General features: G+C 34.6%; 1 long non-coding RNA gene across 1 annotated transcript; it reads left to right on the forward strand.

Annotated features, from left to right (window-relative positions):
* Positions 1-4,130: 4,130 nt before the first annotated feature.
* On the forward strand, positions 4,131-11,041 carry LOC148606680 (uncharacterized). The gene is made up of 3 exons (XR_015915099.1): positions 4,131-4,202; positions 6,404-6,556; positions 7,033-11,041. It is a non-coding gene; the product is annotated as an uncharacterized LOC148606680 (long non-coding RNA).
* The last annotated feature ends 7,705 nt before the right edge of the window (positions 11,042-18,746 follow it).

Genomic DNA, 18,746 nt, shown 5'->3' on the forward strand with positions numbered 1-18,746 from the left:
CGTACTGGATTTAATATAATAATAGTCACTGAATCATTCACTATTTAGTCTTTTGTGCAATTTCACCGGCACGTGCCGACAATCACGCGGGTAATAGAGTGTGACCAACCTATTTGAAGTCTATTGATCGTTAATTACGGTCAATGATGCGTACAGTATTGACCGTTCAAGCTTAGATGTGGTGATTTTGTTTATTAGGGATAATTATAGAAAAAATATTGGAAAAAACTTTGAAGTTAAGTTCAATTTTTGTACAATGTGTCGTTATTCTTTGAAGTAAAAAAAAATACATATTTATGGAAAAATGTTTTTTTTAAAACACACAAAACATATTGAGAAATAATAGTAAATGAATATAAATTGCCAAAGTTTGGAAACGATATCTTAATTCATTTACAAAGTTTGATTTACACGCATCATAGTTTCGTTAGTCCTACTTTGAAAACTGCAATGTGGAGACCTTGGTTTTCATTTAGTTACGAAAGCTGCTTGTCGAGACTACATGAGGTAATTATTCACAACAATTGTATTTTTTGGTCATTTTCATTTTAAGTTTTCACCTCGTTTGAAATTAGAAAATATTTTTTTTTTCATTTTTACAGTAAGAAATAATTATTATTTCTTCATTGGGAGTGTTCGTTTCTGTCGTATAATACATTCCTATCACATATAAAGGCATGCCTACAATAGAATATCAAATGTATAGACGGGAATAGGCAGTGACGAAGAAAAGGGTCTGACATACGCGATAGACAGGGTCTTTCTAGGATCAACCCGATTACTATGCACAAAACATGTAAAAGACAATGTTGCTGATCATCTAAAGAACAACCTTGGTACAAAAGACACGGAACGGATCGACATATTAAACAAAATATTCGGTCCATGTGGTATAGCCAAAGCAGACGACACCTTTGAATTGGACTATGTAAACAAGCCACGGGCAAACTTGACTCAAGGCCGCCTTTGGACCAACAACAACTGTGAATCCATCAATCACGTTTTCAAACGGGCATTGGACTGGAAGCACAACCGATTCCATCACTTGTAAAGTCATTACATGCCATTGTTAGAGTCCATTTCGCAGGCCTGAAAAGAACCCTGTTTGGTACAGGAAATTATGAACTATTTGGTTATTTTAAAAGATATGCCGTTACACATCAAATCTCCAAAACTGCCGAAGAGAAAGAAACTCTATACCAAAGACTATTATTAGGCAAAAAGAATTATGCTAATGCTGTTCAATCCAAATAAGGAAAACTGGAAATGCCCACATACCAGAGACTTGCTAAAAAAACCCAATCAACGAAAAAGACCTCGTAGAACACAGAAAAGATTTTGAAGTTGTGCTATAAATGTTATTAATGTAATAAATATTGTTTCACTATTAAAAACTATACGAGTTAATACTGTTTCTTTATACATTTCTTGTATAGGCTTTTTTCAAAATCCGCAATACGATTATTCATAAAAAAAACAACAACAAAAATTGCAAAATCCAAAACAAAAAGTGCATAAACAAATAATCCAAAAAGAACATTATTTCAGCTCAATTAAAAAAAATTGATTAATCTACTTAATATAGTTACTTTAATGTAAGCGCCTTCGACGTATTTACTAACCATTTTATTTCCAACTTATACACTTACTTATCACTTACATATTGCAATCTAAACTGTCAATCCACGACAATGTTTATTCAGTCGGCATCTAATCAGTCATGGTATGTTACACACGGAATTGTCGGCACGTGCCGGGAATTTCAGCATATAAGACTACAAATCTAACGATTCAAAGTCTGTTTACTTTTATACTAAATTTGGTGTATTTGATGTATTTTACCTTTCTTATGGTAGTACTTTTACTTCGAAAAAAATGTCATCTTATGGGTCTTAGTGCTACTTTTATGGTCTTAGTGCACTAAGACAGGTCTTTGCGGTGTTGGGAGTAAGTTAGATGGTCAAAATGTGTATAGGTGTGGATGGGAGTCAAATGGGAGTATTTTATATTAGGGTATATCAAAAGCAAAGCGAAATTCAAATTTATAGGTATTGATAGTATGAAAAGTTTGGTTGCATGCCCAAAGTTTACGAATAAAGCAAAAAATGAATGTAAATTTTGACTGCTTATCTTTTCAAAATGCCCTTCTGGTTCGAAAATTTTGATAAACCATGCAAAAGTTTGGCAAATGAGTGGATAATAGCATATATTTTGGAACCAATTTCCAAATTCTCTGGATCTGCGCCTAGTGAATAAACTGTACTCCGATGGGATGTATTACATGTAAGATATCCGAATATGTTGATGTGGTATTTGTAATTAATTATTCTGAAAACTGTGTGCCAGAAGCTGACCATGTCAAATCTCACATGTGCATATACTTTTTTTTATCATTCTTATATATCATGATTTTAAAAACACATGGAATGCTACAATTTTTATTGTAATACGTGCACACATGTATAAATTTGTTGATTAGAGTCTCGGGTACAGGTCGGTACATATTTCGTGTTTATTAAATTCTGATTAACGGACGTGTCATTCGATCGTATACTGTAATATCTCTGATTAATTTTAATACCACAGTGGCGTGTCCAGAGGGTGTCCCGGGATCGGAGCCCCGATCTATTAAAACTCATGTTAAGCATATAATCTTTTTTAACATAACTTTCCCCGTTAAACTAATATAATCATTTGTTCGACCATCTGTTTATATGCATTTAAAAATTAAAATTCAATAAAATACCACAATTTTGTGGACAATTCCCAAAAATATAATTATGCAAGACCTTTTGTCCTAATTTTCACTAAAAGCAAGACTCTGACTTTCTGGTCCCGTGCAGGTCCGGGTGTGAAAAGAATAGGCCTGCAGCAGCGCTAAGCTTGTCGTAAAAGGCGACTAAATAGTGCTCAGAACCCTAACCGGGGGCTAGGGCGCTCTGCCCACAGAACAACTGGGATGTGTGCCCCAGGTGGTGGAATGGGGTTCCCCTGGCGTGTTACATGCTGGGGTTGTCATGCTATAATACGGAAAACCTGACCGCAAACCATAGTGAAGCACCGTGATGGGAAAAATGCCACGTTCCTCGCACGTTAAAGAACCCTACTGTGGTATTCTCCCTGAATAGGAACCATAGGGCTCCGCCACAGGAGGCTAAATTGCCCGACCCTACCCACCTCTCCCTATTTCCTGTGGCAATCAAAATTTGCCGACCCCATTATCCTTGTGTCCCATCCCTTTTTCATTTCATCATCATTTCATATTCATTTTATCATCAATTTCATGTTCATCTTCTGAATATAGCTGAAATATTGCTGCTCGGATGTTAAACCCCAACAATCAATCAATCAATCTGACTTTCTGTCCTACGTTAAGCTATATATCCCAATCATCACTTGTGCGCACTTGTTTGTTTTCGCGTGTGTCAGTTGCGAAAATTGCAACCCTTCAAACCACCTGTTAATTTATACATTGTACTTGATATTTAACTTCCTAATTAGTTTATCTAAGAAGGTACAAAATGTATGAAGGTAATGTCTTGAGTATTGTCAGACAAATATCACAAGCTCTGTTAAATAACTCATAGCGTAATTTGGTATACAAAAGGCATACAAGTAAAACATGTGTTTTCGTTTTCAATAAAATTGATCATAACACATTCATCATAAAAACATACTCTATCTTCGATTGATAAACCCTTCGTAACTGTCAATTTCAATTTTTAAGCGCTATGGGTGCCACACCACATATGCCGGATAATTCACTCGTTCGTCACATTCTCTAATTTTGTACAAGGCACCTGCTGAAATCTACACAAAAGTTACATTAAATTTAAGATATTCTAATAGTATAATAAAAATGAAAGCTATTTTATGTGAATGCTAATAAAATCCCAATGATATAGCTACCAACTTGGTTCATTGGCCTGTATTTAATTGAATCCAGACACTTCAGTGGCACAACTCAAAAAGGGTTCTGGGCTGAAAACTCCTGTTTTGATTTTTTATTTCGTGCTAAATGGTCAACTAACAGCAAGAACCTCATCCTTAAAAAAAAATCTCGATCCGCCTTGCAATTTATGGCATTGCACGCTTGGTCCGACTAAAGGATTTCTGATAATTTGCCTATCCGTTTCACTCCTTGCAAACGTTATCCCCGCTCCCGCTTCAGGCATGCAATTAATGGTGAACATAATTATCACGTGAGTTAGCAAATAGTGGTATAAAGTAACTTACGGTCATCTATTGGCATGAACTGTCATGGAACTATTTTTGTATAAGCTTGATCCCAGCCTATTCTTTCTATATGAGACAAAGTTATGTCACCAGCCATTTCATTGCATGTTTGAACTTACCTTCCTTCTGGGTATTACTGGGAAGTGGGAGATTCAGAAATTGCGAATAGGGGGTGGAGTTGACTGACCTAAGAAGGATAGGGCATCCATCAGGTGGCAGGGTAGGAGGCATGAATCAAATTGGAAAATGGAGGGGGGGTGAGATTTTCAAGATATCCTTCCCAAATTGTAGGGGGTTTTCCTCCACCCCATCTGGATCTGCCACTGCTCTAGTTATTTTAATATTTATTATATAATAGCCAAAACTTTACAAGCATAAGGGGGCTGCATGGCATGGGATGGCACACCTGGGGTCTACCTTTGGATCTGCCTTTGCAGGTGTATCCCTGATTATTTCTAGCCTCCAAAGAAAACATGCCCAAGGAAAGGTGTATGGTCAAGCATCAGAATAACTTTCAAGTTTGGAAAAACAATCCAAAATTGAATAGAAATCCAACTTTAACTCAACTCAAACTTGGATTTTTTTTTCTTCTCTCTGGAAAATGTTTTCCAATTATGTCAGATGTTAATAGAATATTGATCTAAGCTTTTGTTGTTTTAATCTTATTTTTGTAATGCACTATAACACTGAAATATTGCTTGGCAAAAAGTTATTTTATGTGTACTGAATGATAAAAAAAGCATATCTCTGAAGTAATTTATTCCTATAAAAAATCTGCACATGATCATTTGTGTATCGAAGCACTTGAACAGTAGCTTTTGAGTATGTATGGTAGAATTGAAACCCTGATTTCATCCAATATGGAACAAATCTCCATTGAAAATTGTGCTAATCATGTTGACCTGATAACAAACATAATGCAAGTCTTTATTCTTTCCATTTTAAGTCTGTCATATTTTTTTTCAATGATAAAACATCATGATATTTTTTTTAATTTACAGTATACTTGTAATAAAATATTTATATATTCAGGGGTGGATCTAGGATTTTAGAAGTAGGAGAATTGGGTGGGGGGTGTTTATAGAACTAAATGCAGATTGAAGTGAGAAAAGAGTTTTTTGTGGTACAATTTGTGAAAAATTATGGTTTCTTGCATAATCCCCCCATTTCAGGAGGTGTATGCGAGACATGCCTGTCATTTGATCTATGCCTGATATTGTTACATTTAAACATGTATACAGTTTAGCAAATAGTTCATAATGCTGAGAGCCATATACAAACTAGATGATAGCCCCAAAGTAATCTGTACCATGTGCAGCTGAGATCTTTTGAATATTTTTCGGCAACCAATAGGTCCATATACTGCAGTTTTACTCAAGTATCATGAACTAATTGTTATATCATACTTTCCCAATGTAGTCACGTTCTTAATTTGAAAAATGAGATGGTCAATAATTTATTACATGGACTGGTAGACATATCTAAGATAGCACACAAATAAAAATCTTAAAATATATTTGCTGAATATAATGAAAACGACATGTCAAAATATGTATCGTTTTCAGTATCAACCAGAGACTCCTATATCACCCAAGGGCCACCAGCCAAAGGGGTGACATAGGTTGAGGGTTGATACCATATGTGATACAGATTTTGACATATTCAGTATTATATCTATAAAAACGTCTCAGAATGTGACGACTCTATACACTGCTCCATCGGATCAAATTGATACAGGGAAGATAAGGTAAACTTATAGAAGGGTCTGAAAACTTCCCAACGATGTTAGAACTGTCAAATTTGCGAAGAAATTTTTGGTCTTTCCCTCCGCGGGACTCAAACTTGTACCGCTGTGACATCTATGGCAACACCGCCTGCACTAAGTCCAGTGCCCTAGACCACTCGGCCAGCTGGGCTATATTAAAATATAGCTTTCGCTGGCTGAGTCATTCCTCCTAGCAGGATTAATCTAGGTCTGTAACTTAGTACACGATGTATGGTAGTACGGGACAGTTCATCTAGGTGTTATTATGTAGTATAGAGGATCAAATTAATGATGCATGTCAAAACAAATCAATATTATACAACGTCTCAGAATGTGACAACTCTGTTCACATATACACATATATTGGTAATTTTCGATTTTTCTCCTTTTTTTCTTCTTTAGGTGTGTATAACATGGATTTAAAGTAGTTTCCTATGTTTTCCACATAATAAAAACTGAAATGAAAAAGACTTGAAAATCAACTTGAAATCTGGTGTATTATAAAGTTGATGCCAGAGAGAATATGCTACCAGTGTTGCCATCATAGTAGTACCGGTATGTTCAACATGGATAAGAATATAATTAACTGTATAACTCTGTACTTTCCATTCATATCTGACTTGTTTGTCAAGATAGTTGTTCTATTTAATGATCTGATATGTTATTGTCTGAAGTATTACTTTTTCACTGTAAGCATACTGAATTTCACATGTACAATATGTATGGATGATAAACACATGAAAGTGAGGCAAAACTAATACAGCAAGCTATTTAGTGTTATAACCAGCCTTAGTGTAGATACTAGAAAATATGTCTGTTGGAACGTTATGGATCAGCCTTGTAAATGTAATATATAATACAGTGTGTCATGTTATTTCTTTATTTTTAATCGAATGATAATTAGCCTTGTGATTTAATTATTTTTTGTACAGAGTGCTATATTAGTGTGGATTCCCTATTTCTTTCTTATTAAGTCAACATATTATCTTACACTATGCTTACATCTGTGATAAAAGAGAATTGTTTTGCAGCATTATCAGAGGAATATGCAGTAAACAGCTCCTGTAAATTATGTGGAGATCTAGATGCAATGAATATGCTATGCAGCTTTTGGTGATCTTTTCAGACCAGATTATGTTATAAGACATGACCTGTTTAAAGATACACTAGTGGATTTCAGTTGTTATTGAAGGCACATACTTTGTAAAAGAGAGAGAAAAAAACTTGTATGTGTGGTGATTGTTATACCTTTTGATATGCACAGTCAAGATGGCAGAGTAGCCTCACACGATAAACAGAGAGAGAGGTGATAATGGTATAGTAGCTCCATAATATGTGAATATAACGAGATATTATCAGTATGACACCATCATATTTCAATCTAACATTCATTCGTGATTCACAAAACACTACAAGTCTCTTGCAAAATTGATTGTTTACTATTTGAATCGACCTGTGGTTATATATAGATACAAAAATATAGACATTTAAACATTGCATACTATATTTTGACCTCTTACCAAGCACAATGGGAAAATATGGAAACAAAATCGGAATGATCGAAACGGAAGCGGGCAATCTTCTAGAGGCCAAGGTCCGTCCAGGCAGGGTTTGAACCCTAGTTTTCATCGTCCCTGTTCCATGTCCCTCAAACGACAAAGAACTGACGACTCTTCATCTGATATCAGTGATTTCATTAATAATGTATCAAAAGATGAAAATAGACGTTAAAACGTTCATATCAGAACTATTAAAACATCAAGCAATCAAAGATGCACTGATTACTACATTTAAATCCGAAATCACGGAGCAGTTCGAAAGTAGAATTGAACTAGAAAACAGGTTTGAAGAAATGGTACAATATTCCAGACGCACCAGTCTGAAATTTAGTGGGATCCCCGAATCGACAAACGTCGATGAATTAGAAATACCGACGAAAAAGTACTTAATATTATAAACACTGACATTCTAACACTCAGAAGAGAAGTTATCTATCGAACACATTGGTCGTTCGCATTGTCTTGGTCAGCGTATACCAGGAGTTCCGCGAAACATCATTGTCAGGTTTTCCACCTATCGATATCGAGCATTAGTATATTGTAATAAGTGTTTCTTGAAAGAGAGAAATGATCTACCAGAAACGACCTCAAAGATCTATGTTAATGAAACGTTAACACAAAAGCAAGTTAACCTATTAAAAAAAACTCACAAGCTTTATAACGACAAGTTGATCAAGAACTGTTGGACTTCGGACGGCTGGATTTTTTGTGCGCAATAAGGATGATACACAAACTGTGTTAATCAGCACAGAATGTGACCTTCTGCAGTTCATCAACGTACGAATTCAAAACTCCAAGCAAACCTGTCCATCATAAATTCCAGTTCCCAACCATTAGACTTTGCAGGGGCCTTAAATGCCGGTGCTCCAGTCTTCACACCAGGCAGCTTTACATCAACACCAGCTGCAACCAGAGACGATGATCAATCCAGACCAAGATCACAAAGCCAGCTCATAGGCTAGGACTAACTTGATGACTAACTTCGCATCCTACTACACAAGTGTAAAATTCAGTGAAAATCTATTTTCTTCCTACCTAAAAGTCATTGTACATATGTTGTTTTTTTTCTATTCACATGTATTTCTATGCTGAGTGGTTGCATCACATGGCTAATTCAGGCATGAAAGTGTAAGCATCCAGCACCTGCTTGCTCCTTATTGTCAATGATATACTATGTATACAAAAGTACATTTTAATCTCCATCAAGTTGCTAGCGCAATTCCTCATATCTTTTCAAGTAGAGTTATTCCACTTTCTCCTAAGTTTTTTTTTTCTTTGTCATAATTACATGCAAAATCTTTCCATTGATATTGCCAGCACCATTCTAAATGATTATTTTTTTCCAATTAGACGTATTCCGCTTTCCCCTGAGTTCAAGTTGAAGTCACCACTACAGAAGTTTTATGGCCGTTATCATGAACTCGTGGATCGTTATGGTGTATCCATCAGCACCATGAAAACTGATTTATTCAACGACTCATAGTTTTCCTTCCCTCGTTTGTCTACCCCGGACTTGACTTTTTATGAGCAACTCAGCGAGTGTTCTAGAAAAGCAGAGGACGCTTACCCTACCGGTGCACCTGGTGCATGCTCCCAGTTTTTAGTGGAGTCCGAGTTGCTCATTTACTTTTGTTACTTTGTATGTATGATTTTAGTTACTTTATATTCTTTGTTGTGTATGTCTGTTTTCCATGTCTGGTCTTTGTCCCTGGATTACATTCTTTTGATTACCGCTATAACCTTGGTTCCCTTGATTACTCTTTCAAAATCTTTCATTGCTCCAATGACCATAAACTTGTTCTTCATGTTTTTTAGGGAATTTTGTACTGTTTCTATATGTCCATTCTAGTTAACATGATATGATTTATCTACAATCAGAATCAAAATTACCCCATTTTCACTCACCTCTTTTGTTATATGACCATTTTTGTATAACATTGATGGTTGTCATTCTTCTACCAGTCAGTTTTTTCAACCTTTATTTCACCTTTGTAAATATACATTTCCCTGAAGGAGCTTTAAGCAGCTTGTGTTTATTGTTTATCAGTTGCACCATGTACTACTTATTAAATTTTTTATTTGTCTGTACTGTACTAGGGGCAATAATGATAAACTATATATGTGATAATGGATGATAATAATATTTTGAGTTATTTACTCCATAGCACATACATAGAAAAATATTACAATTGCTTGAACTATATATACTTATTTTATGTGGCATCTGTTATTTTACTCCTTGGTAATGACATCCATGAACACCTTGGACCTGAAAATTCTAGAATCCAGGCTTGTAACCTATCTATTGTTAATTTAAATGTTAACTCTGTCAGATATAAAACTGACCTCATTCATGCTGAACTATGTGATCATTACTGAATCTCAGCTAGATAACACTTAAGTGAGGATACATGTACAGAGAATTATCTCAATCCTGAATCTTTCCGAAGGAATAGAAATTATGATAGTGGTGGAGGTATTATATTATATGTAAAGAACAATCTCCTAGTTAATCGTGGTTCTGATTTAGAAAAGAAATTGTATCTGTATGTGCTGAATGTTATTCTGGTAATAGAAAATTTTGACTTATGTGTTTTTACAGACCTCCAAACGCAAGGTCCTCATCTTGGGATCATCTAGAAAACATTTTTTTTCAAATGGTATTGATTCTGAGTTTGATAATGTAATTATTGTTGGAGATGTTAATGTAGATCTAATCACCATTTGCAATAATCATAAATTATCAAGAGTTTGTGAACGACTTGGTTTGACTCGTTGGTTATTTCAGAACCCACGAGAATTACTCCCACTTCTTCTAATCTTATCGATCCTATATCTGTTCATAACTTAGCCATAATCAAATATAGTTATGTCTTGAGGAACTTTCGTAGTGACCATTGTCCAACTGTTATAGAATTAAATTTCACTACTCCACGTGAAAAATCTTACACTAAATTGTATACATGTATGCTTATAACAATGGTGATTATGAATCCATTAATCAGCACTTGCAAGATGTTGATTGGGAGGGCAGATTTGAAGGGATAAATGATATCAATTTTATTAACGGTAATATTATTGGGGAGATAAATCATACTTTGGATACTTTCATCCCACAAAAACCGATTCGTATCCGACCAAAAGATAAGCCCTGGGTCAATAATGACATAAAATGTAAAATTAGAAAAAGGAATCGTCCTCGCAAAAAGGTTAAAAGTAGAAATCTTGCAATCTTGCAAGTGACTGGGAAAACTTCAGGAAACTGAGAAATGAAGTTATTGATATGGTCAGAGATGCCAAAAAGATGTATATCATGAATTTACAAAATTCTCTTGTTAACAAATCAGTTCCTCCAGGTAAATGGTGGCGCATTGCCAGGAGTGTTACAAAACTTAAGAATGTAAATAGTGTCAAGACTCCTATTAAGTCAAGTGGTGATATTTTCTATCATCCTGTAGATAAAGCATGTGATATTAATGATTATTTTGCATCTGTATCTACTCTGGAGACGGAACCCGATTTACCAAATATTCCACCACTTTCGCCCTGTGAGCTCTCGCATATAGTAGTGACCGAACAGGAAGTGATAGACCAGTTCGAGATACTTAATGTAACTAAGCCAGGTGGTCCAGATAACCTGCCACCTAAACTATTAAAAACCATTTTCCAGCCATTGGTAAAACCCCTTACTATACTATATAACAAGTCTATATTACGGCATTGTGCCTAGCGGTTGGAAGATGGCAAATGTTACTGCAATTTACAAAGGTAAAGGTGGTGGTGGGAGTGCTAGTAACTACAGATCCATATCTGTTACCAACTGTTTTGGTAAGACGTTCAAGAAAATAGTTTTTAAGCATCTTCATAACTACATTTGCCGAAATAATATTTTGACAGATCATCAATCTGGATTCTGTCAGAAGGATTCAACCGCGAATCAACTATTGATTATTTATGACGATATTATGAAAAATTTGGATAAGGGAAAGGACGTTCGATTTATATTTTGTGATGTTTCCAAGGCGTTCGATCGAGTCTGGCATTCTGGTCTTCTATATAAACTGCGAAAATATGGCATAAAAATAACTTGTTGGGTTGGTTTCGAAGTTATTTATCCGATAGAAAGCAACGCGTATGCATGGATAGATACCATTCAACTTGGAAATCTACCAATACTGGTATACCGCAGGGATCCATTTTAGGACCTTACCTATTTTTATTGTTTGTCAATGATATTGTAGATGTTGTCTCTAATAAAATAAAGCTATTTGCAGATGACACTTCATTATACTGTATCGTTGATAATCAAAAAATAGCTGCCGAATCACTTAACTCTGACCTTGATAGTTTATATACATAGTCTACGGATTGGGGAGTTACGTTTAATTCTAATAAGACAAAGTCCATGCTATTTAATAGGAGACTATACGATGATATTCCGACATTATACTTGAATGGTGACGTCTTAGAAAATACACAGGTTCATAAATATCTTGGTTTGAATCTTAATTCGAAGGGTATATTGAGAGACCATATTAACGATATCTACTCGAAAGCCAGTGCTCCGTTGAACGTCTTGGGGATGCACAAACACAACCTTGATCGCGATTCACTGCAGAAGCTTTATATCGGGTTCGTGAGACCCATTTTGGAATATGGTAATCTCGTATGGGATAATTGCACTAACCAAGAATCGGATCTAATTGAATCTGTGCAGTGCGAGGCTGCTAGGATAGTGACTGGCTTGCGAAGAGGCACATTATAAAACTTTATAATGAACGGGGATGGGATTCACTCAAGGAATGGCGTAGAAAACAAAAAACTTATATTTGTGTATAAAGCCTTGAGTGGACTTCTTCCCAGTTACATATCTGAACATGTTATATCATGCATAGGAAAACTATCAGAAACCCACGATTCTTCAATATTCCTAGATCTAATACTTAGTCATACAAGAACAGTTTTTCCCCCGAGTTCTCTGGCTCTATGGAATGCTTTGGACCATCAGTTTCAAAACGTACCGTCATTTTCATTATTTAAGAAAAAACTTAATACAAATATAAAGAAACCTCCCAGTCGGTGGGCCCTCGTAAACTGAACATTATTTTATGTCAACCAATGAAGTTGGCAATCTAAACCATCATCTTTTTCGTTCACACTTGTCTGAGAGCTCGGAGTGTGCATGCGGTGAAAATATTGAGAATGCTTATCACTATTTTTATGTATGTCCCCTTTATACCAGAGAGCGTGCGATATTACTAGATGATCTCAGGAACTATCCTGATCGATTCCCCATTCTTGATTTCCTTTTATGTATGTCGGATGATCTGTCTTCGGAGGAGAACACACACACGGCAACTACTGTTTTACAATATATATCAGACACAAAACGATTTGATGGCGCAGATGGATACACCATAACGATCCACGAGTTCATGATGACGACCATAAAACTTCTGTAGTGACGACTTCAATCTTATAGCAACATAACCCTGTTCCAGAAGCCTATTTGTTAGAGTTCTAGCTCGATACAAAAAGTCTGCGTAGTTTCGGCAAGCTCTGGCATAACGTATGAGTTGTGATGTGAACACTCCATACGCAGGAGCCGAAGGAATGTTGCCACAGATGAAAGGATAGTTGACAATTCTGAATGAAAAGTCATCATGCTTGTCGTTAAGTTTGGTCAATAGTTTTCCTTTACCATCGATTTCTAAGTGTAGGTCAAGATATGAGGCTGACTTCACAGTGTCTGTAGTATGGGCTATGTTAGTCGCATCACCAGTGATCTTAGGTGTGAGAAAATAATAAGAAACTTTTATGAAACGTCTCATTCAAAAGGACCACAGGACGCTGCACACCTATTCCTGGCTAAAGTGTACATGTTAGAAAAATACAGATGTGAAATTGAAAACCTTTTTATTGATTTAATAATTTCATTTTCGGAAAGAACAACTATTAAACGAACAATATGCAAATTTTACCGACTCAGGCTCAAATGATAAAATAAAAATTACATAAATTTACACAAAGACAACAAAACATTAATTGTAATCTACGTTTCAGCACTGCATTCTGTCCCAAAATATTCACCTTGAAAAATGAATGATATTTATGAATTAATCCAAAAGACAAAACTATTGTATTGTTATTAATACCGAAGCATAGAAAAAGGGTTATACAAAAAGATGTTAATAAAGCAAATGTAGCATCAAAATGAACACCAACTTTTGGGGGTTACAAAACAGTTTTACAAAGGCTTGTCTTCGAACTACCCTACATCAATTATCATCGAAAAGGTAACTAACATTTAATGTTAAAATAAAACAATAGGTAAGTGTTTTCAAGTTGTTTCCGGTCTAAAATTGATAATTTTACTTATGCAAAATTTTATTTCAGATTAACTTTGGTAACGTATATTACAACTAATTTGTCATGTAGATTATAATTTAACAATCTCCCGATAATGTCATATTCCAAAACAAAAATGAATCGTAGTGAAACTATACAAAAGTATGACAACAAATATATGAAAAAAAAACATTACAGACAAAATTCAAGTGTTGTTGATAATTCTAGATTGCAATGTAACCATAACTTGACAAGAAATTGTGTGGAAAGATTTTTTTAATCTTTAAGAAAAAAACATCTCTCTTGTTCTTGTCAATTTGATTTGATAGTACTAGGTATAAATAAAATGTTGTAGAATAAAAATTGAAAAGAATCGACGTCTCACCAATAGTTTTTTTTTAGAAACATCAGTAACGTAGATTACTAAATTCCATCAAAGTTCGTGATTGAATAGTTCTTACATCTTTGGTTAATTTTCATTGTGCAAAAACGAGTAAATGATACTTTACTTGATGTTTCAGTCTTATATTTAAGATGCAAAAACGCCATATTATCATTGAGGATTCTTTTCTGTGCGTGCCCATCTGCCGTTTTTGCTTTGTCGTTTTTGCCTGGCATTTCCCTGCTATTGTCATCTCTTTCAAAGAACCTTGATATATCTTTGCGAAGTGTTTCACGTTGAATACGGTTCCTAGTTCTCTTCTGTACTTTTGCCCTATTTTTTTTTCGCTTCTTAACGAGACGGCTTCTTCTAATTCCTGTACTTTTACTAAGCGTTTTTGTGAGCTTATATTCTTTCAGTTTGTTGCTGGATACTATACTCGTGACAATGGCTTTCCCTAGTTGATTACTTTTGTAATAAACATCCTCTATTTCATCTGTTAGTACATTTACCAAGACCAGTTTGTCCGTCACAATTTTTGGGATTTTTCTTGATGACACGCCTTCGTCTCTTAGCTCTAGAAACGCTCTTTTCCTAGAAGTTAGTTTATCTTTTGAGCTGTTTGATGAGTTAGGGCCATCTTTTTCATCTCCTGTTTGTTTATTTTTTTCAACTCTGTTAGATGGAACTTTTTGTTGTCCAGTTTTCTTTAAAAGTCTCTGATACCGTTTTGTACTTTCTTTGTGTGTTTACATTTTCATTTTTCAAGCGTTCAATTTCGCGGTTGCATTTAGCAACCTGTCTACTGATCCTTTTTCTTGTTCGATTTTTAGGGTTTTGGCATGGTAGTCTCACTACCTGTGGAGTTGTGCTTGACCTTGATCTTGTTCCTCAAAATTTGATGCAGCTTGCTCGGTTGGCTGGCTTTTTCTTTCTCTGTGCTTACTCACAAGCATTCTAACTTTTTCCTTCTCTTCTCCTGGTCCTTTTTTTATCTTTCCGCTATAGGTACATAATACTGTTTTATCCATTTTCTCTCTTTTTCTAGATATGATTTGCCTTGTTCTTGTTTTTTTCGCTCTCTACAGGCTTTCCTATAATCTGCTTTACTTATAGGCATCCTACAAAAGATAGAAATCAAATTGTAATCTACCTTACCTTATATAGTAATCTACGTTACCTTATATTGTAGGCTTTTAATCGATATAATTAGATAGTTGTAAGTGTGATATTTGTTATAAAAGATTAGGATACTATCAGGATGGACAAACTAAACAGGCAATAAATATTTATCAAATAATACCTTCACACAATTTACAAGTTCTGGTATGTTTGGATGAAAAAGTTTTAATTTTTGTTGTTCTTGATTCTTTTGATATTGTTTTCTATGATTCATATGTGTTTCTTTTCGTAGTGTATGTATATATGAAGTTACACGTGCATAATTAAATGTAAAAAGCGATAAGTAGTTTAATTTCTCAACATGACCTCTATGACACCTTCTCGAAAAAAGCCAAGAAGTAGATGTTCTAGTAACGTAGATTACCAAAATCAGACGACAAACTCTGCTCAATTATGATTCATTTTTTCAGATAAGTTATTAAAACTTTCAGAAAACCTATAGTATTAATATAAGTACATATTTCAACTTGATTGATTTTATACTGATCGATAAATTTCATACTATCATAGAGTAAAAAATGTCATCTTTTAGGACGACATGGGGATTTTCATCCAGTAGAGCAGATTCATTGATCATAATTTAAAAAAAATAGAGATGTTAAACTTACTGATGTCACCTAAAAGTCAGATAATGTGTACCGCTATAACCTTGGTTCCATTGATTACTCTTGCACTGACAAATAATGATTTTTTATAAACTATTTCAATATCTTAACTGACAACTGTCGGCGACTATTTGAAATACAAATGCGCACATTAAAGAGGAATAGGTGTGCAGGAGGGTTTAAAAAACCAAGCCCACATGGCAATTTTGCAGTGAAATGACATGATCCACAACTCAAAGGGAATTTTTAGATTTTGCTGCCAGTAATTTAAGGTCGTCACAATCAGGAATTTACGAAAGGCGAGTCTTCCGCTATGTTGAGACCATTCCTAGAGAAGGTTTACCGGACTATAAACTAGTACCACAAAATCGCAAATTAAAATACATCAAATTTCTTCTACAAGGTTGACGGAAAAACTAAACATTCATTTGTTATCATGTTATGTTTTCAAGTTTCAAGTTTTATTAATACTCTCTGATAGGTATTACACTGTAACAAGGGGCAGATAACTAACACATTTACAATACAACAATGACAGACAAGGTAGACATTCATGGTACCAGTATCGTATTGCATATCTGAGCGGGTGTACGCAAAACATGGATGCTATAAAAATATAGTGCATTTTCTTTTTGCCTCTAATGTTTTGTCAAAAGATATGAACAATGACTTATAAAATAGAGCAAACATCATACTGTAAGATAAAGAAAATCTAACATAGTAACATAAAAATGTTCCACTGAAAAGATTGGTTTGGTGAGTGCAAAACGAAAGTGAAAGTAGGGAAAATGGCTATTTATAGTTCAAGACTACATTTCTGTCCGATCTTCGTGGACTCACCCTATTTTCTTTGCGGGAAATTATTTTTTCACATGTCCTTAGAAATGCTACATAAGTGAAAGTTTTATTGAATCAATTTACATATTTTTTTAAAAAATCCTAAAAATATGCACTTCACTATAGAAGTCTATGGAAAAATTAATACGATACTGAGACCTCATACAAATAAATAGTAATTTTTTTACCCATAAACAAACATTGTATGAACAATATATTGACCAACATAATCACGATCGATAACTCAAAAACTATTCATGATCAGGAAGCACGTGCTAAAATCTGAGCTCAGACACTTTATATACAAGTGGATTTAATTTGTTACCAGAGACAGATGGAATCTTATTATTCTTAAATGTAAGTTATAGTAATTTCATGAGATCTTTGACAAACAATGCCAATTTTTTAAGCACTGTTATATTGCACAACGTCAAAAGACCATACATTTTTTCTTTCGATGGTCTATTTATATAATATGCCGAAATATACTTATCACGGATTTCAGTTACTTTTGCACATTTAGACAAAAACAAATAATGTAATTCGTCCCCAACTACCCTCTCTGTACACAAATGACAAAAACTTTCATCTTGTGGTACCACAACCCATCTACCAGTCTCTACCGGTATTTTTACGTTCGAACATCTGAGTTTACAGATCAATTTTCTAAAGAAATTTGTAAGTCTCAACAAATATGGTTCAATGAACCAGCTTTTCTTTAAGTTTTAATAAAATTGGCCCCTAGTAGAAACATTCATATCACTGTACATTTTCTGACAAAATTGGTCAATGAATGTCTGTTTTATTACATATTTAACATCAAATTTACTTAAAACTGATTGTGATTCCCACGCATAACTAAGGCCTAGGTTATCAAATAATGATTTCATACTCAAAAGCCAGGCTATTTTTACATCATTATTAGAAAACAACACATATGCAAAATTATACAGAGAACTTGATAATTTACTTTGGCTCGATAAATTTGACCAGAAACATAACATTCGTTGTTTTATAAGAATATCCTACGGGAATCTCTCCGTTTCACCGTAAACCATGTAATTAGGAGTATTTGATCTAACATAAGTTTTAAATAATACAAATGCAACTTTTCTATTTCCTTATTGCAATGAAAACCCCATATCTCTGATGAATATAATAGAATGGGTACTACTAATATATCAAAAAGCTTCAACTGTGTATTAATTGGTAGACACAATCCTATGTGTTATGAATGTGAACAATGTATAAATGGAGAATATGAAAGTTGTGTGATTGAGAGTCAAATAGGAAAAGTCGAATTAATAGAAATGAAACGGGCCGACAGACGACGTGCTACAATTGAGGTTCTGAATATAGAACAATGTGGACCTGAGATTGATATGCAGGATCTACTGAAGAAAGATCGTGTTGTGGTCACTTTCGACAACCCCGAGTTTCAATACTATGTTTTGAAAATTTCGGATGAACCCGTCTCTTTATCGGAGAATGTTGTTGATGATTGGGGTTGCAGTTTTCAGTGTGGCGCTGAAGTTGTAAAGAGTTATTATTATGATGAAGTGAGAAATTCACCTTATAAATACAAACTTTTAAAACGAAAAAGGGTCGTCATTTATGTTGCAGCCGTAAAATTTGTCTGTGTAGAAATTAGCGCTTGTGATCGGATAACAATACCCGAGAGAATACATCTTGACATTTTGGATAGTCCCGATGATTTTTAATTTATGTTAATAAATCAGATAACAGTGTAATTATATGTTAATAATTATATACAAGACACTTCCATTTGTTTTCTATATATAGTATCAAAGTTTGAGGCCCGCAATTTCGTA

Source organism: Perna viridis, chromosome 9, assembly GCF_037379345.1.
Source record: "Perna viridis isolate PV_CMFRI_1.1 ecotype Kerala chromosome 9, ASM3737934v1, whole genome shotgun sequence".
Classification (NCBI taxonomy): Eukaryota; Metazoa; Mollusca; class Bivalvia; order Mytilida; family Mytilidae; genus Perna; species Perna viridis.